Consider the following 3521-nt stretch of genomic DNA (forward strand, 5'->3'; position numbering starts at 1 on the left):
CTGTTGGCTTGACAGCTCGCTGGTGTAACCTTCAAAACATTCCGTGCGGGCGAAAGAGCCCAAACGAAACGTTCCGGGCTTCGTGCGCGTCAACCTCGCAATGAAAATTATTTGTAAATTTGGCGCAAACAAATCCCCAGCCGAGATCAGTTTATCGTTAAAATCCAAATCTTTGACCTCGGTTGATCCTGTTTTGACCTCCAACCTTTGAAACTCACGTCAGCACCGCTGCCTCTGTGTGAAGTTTGTTTCCACTGGCACCCTTTTTTGATCTTTTGCATCAGACTTGTATTGCCTGAGAAGAGTTCTCATTTCATCAACCTTATCAGCACACACGTGAGTGAATAATCAGTGAGCAAAGTTCACAACAGCTACAACGGCTACAACAGTGCAATGTGTTGCCCCGATACCTCCTTCTGTCTATAATGAATATCAATATATCATGATCTTGGATATTACAAACTATTAATTTGTATTTTTTTTTTTTATAATTTTGTGCCCATAATCATTGTCCTGTAATGAGAAGCTCAAACAAAGACCTACCTCTGTGGTTCCCTCCTCTGACAAGTGTGTCCCTGCAGTGAGTTGGGAAAGAATGTGCACCAGGATTTAAAAAGTTACTAAACGCATGTATTATCACATCAACCTTGGACCTGCTGTCAGTGAACATGGCGCTGTCCTTACTGGGTTGTATTCAAGTGTTACAAGTGGCAAATTCTGTGGAGGAGAGTTAGAATGTTTAACTTGTGATTTACTTCACGTTTCCCATATTATACATCCATATAACTTGGACTTAAGATGCAATTTTTTTGTCTATATTTGTGTTTTTTGTAACAGATATTTTTAGCAGTTGTTACATTTTTGCATCTGCACATAGAGACAAATTCACGATTAACGTTTTGGGAAATCTGACAAAGAAACAAACAAAAACATAAACCTCGATGACCTTAAGAGTTAGTTCATTACATAAATGGTCTCTTTCTGGGATGATCGTGTTTATCTGACTTTCTTTCAGCCTATAGAGAGGTAGAAAGCCATACTTTCTTGGAAACAGAGGTAACAGGGAGTTCCCTTGCATAATACGATGTGAGGATCGCTACGTGCAGTTTCTTCCCTGCTCTCTGAGCACAGTATTGTTCCTCAGCCCACAGCCTGCATTCTGCCTGCACAGGGAACAAAAAGCCCACCTGAAACCCGGAGGCATGGCAGTGCGAAAAAACAGCCTGGCCAGCGGTCCTGGGTTGGCCCCGCAGACAGCAGATATGGTGATAAGGGAGACGCATCCAGCCATGGCCTTGCTCCCATTGGGTCAAAGCCAGCAGATAAGTAGACATTGTCAACACTGTCGTTTTATCCACCCACCACACATCTGCCCGAGCTCTCATACCACAGGGGGAGAAATGAAAGCAGCCTCAGATTTGCCTTTGTGCACAGAAATAAGCCCTTTACAGTTGTCAAACAATACATGGGAGAAGAATCAGGGTGAAATAAGGCATCACTATCAGGACTCCACTGACAGACCACAGTCAGTGTGAAGCCCAATTGTTCCCTGTCAGTATTGTGGGAGTGTTCTACTCCTGTGCATGAGACACAATGTGACCAAAACTAACTTCTGTATCAGTTGCGTGCCGTGTTTACAGATAGTTCAAAGATTCATTCAGCCATAAAGATGTGGCAAGTGTTGTGGAACAGACGGCACAATATCACTCAGCTATAGCGCTGCTGAGGAATTGGGGAAGACCAACTCATAGGCCTACACTTGCCTTACTGATATCTATCTGAGCTGCAAGCACTCAGTGTTCTTATCACTAGGCCTACCAAGAGACTCAGCTAGCGACTGTATTAAGGTGAAAACTGTAACATAAATCAACGTAAAGCTGTGAAAAGGCCCTTGACAGCAACAGTTATTACTGAAAAACTTTGACTGGTGGTGCTTTGCCTTGACCCTTTAAAATGGTGATTAATAATTCAAAATGGTTTATTTATATGTTCAGGTCTGGCTACAGAGAGAAGTGCTCAGTCTCCTGAATGTGTACCAGAAAGGAGAAAGTGATCTAATGAACAAAAATTCAGGAGATGCTGGTGTCAAAAAACGAGGCTCACAGAAATCGCATCTAGGAACCAGTTTTACTGTGTGGGTCTGTTGGTGGAATCGCAACGAATAACCCTGAAACTAACTTGCTGGCAGGTTAATTTGACCTTAACTCCTGGTCCCAGGTTGGTTTTTTCAGGCTTCAACTCTCAACTGCGGAGCTCAACCAGTGTTACCAGCGTCTGACCAAACTGAAACTACTATGACTATGGCCATAAAATGGAGTTTAGGAATATTTTATCCCAGTTTTATATACTATAGTCTACCTTAGTGGCTCCCAAACCTTTCCTGTAATGCCAACCTGGAAGCTACACTTCCCACCACCCACGCGCACATTGATTGTGTTTTTATCAACTGGTAACAATGCTGGGGAAACTGGTAATAAAAGCAGCCAAGTAGAATTTGACTTAAATATTATTAAAGGACATGAACAGCATGTTCCTGCATGTTTATGTTGTGAGCAATGTTCTTTCTGTATCGTTGCCAAATGATTCATAGGCCTTTTTGACTTGCCATAGCAGGAAAATCCCACGTGGAACCAATAACATCAATGATGGGTCCCTTCCAGACATTGTTTTTTATTAGTTACAACTGTGCTTGACAAGTCAAAATGTATGCTGTGTAAAAGGTCTATTCAACTTTAGTTTCACTCCACATTTTCCCTCTTCCCCCAGTCCAAGTTGGCTTTGTGGAGCGCCTTAAAGGATTGTAATAATAGCCTGCTCTCTCAGTGCACCTCTGCTGCAGCTCAAGTATCAACAGAGGCGGTGTGTTACCATTGTTAATTCATTGTTAATTCAGGCTATCTTGAGACAAGTCAAGTTTCCACCGTTTATTGTCGTTTTTCTCACCTAAGAAGTGGATCATGAGAATACAGCTCATTAGCATGTAGACAATGTGCTCTCTCTGTAAAACACACACACTCACTCACACACACACAGATACACATCCACCTCACCTTCCTTATTAAAATCCTGTTTCCCCTGTCTGACAGCCACTGCACCCTGGTGTGGCAGACAAAAATAAATATTCTGTATATCCTGAAACAAGAGTGGTTACAAGAACCATAGAATTATTCCCACACACACATATATATATAGTCATATTACAACATGCTAATGTTTGCAGCTCAGACTTTCAACATTTTCTTCTTTGAGCTGGAACACATTTGTGTCTGTATAATGAGATGTTAGATTACTTGCCACTGAGGACATGGTCCTGCACCGTAACGTGTGCAAGCACGGCGTTAGAGCAATACTGCAATGATTTCTTTTTTTGCCAAAGCATTATGAAAATACTTGCTGGATCAGTACCAGGAAGTGCCTATAAAATCAGTGTCAGCTCGTTACATCACTTACAGTAACAGTGACTTGGGTGCTTCAGCCACACGCGTCCAACTCATACTGTTTGTCAGGTTGTTGTTCTAAGG

Source organism: Enoplosus armatus, chromosome 12 (assembly GCF_043641665.1).
Source record: "Enoplosus armatus isolate fEnoArm2 chromosome 12, fEnoArm2.hap1, whole genome shotgun sequence".
In the NCBI taxonomy this organism is placed as follows: domain Eukaryota; kingdom Metazoa; phylum Chordata; class Actinopteri; order Centrarchiformes; family Enoplosidae; genus Enoplosus; species Enoplosus armatus.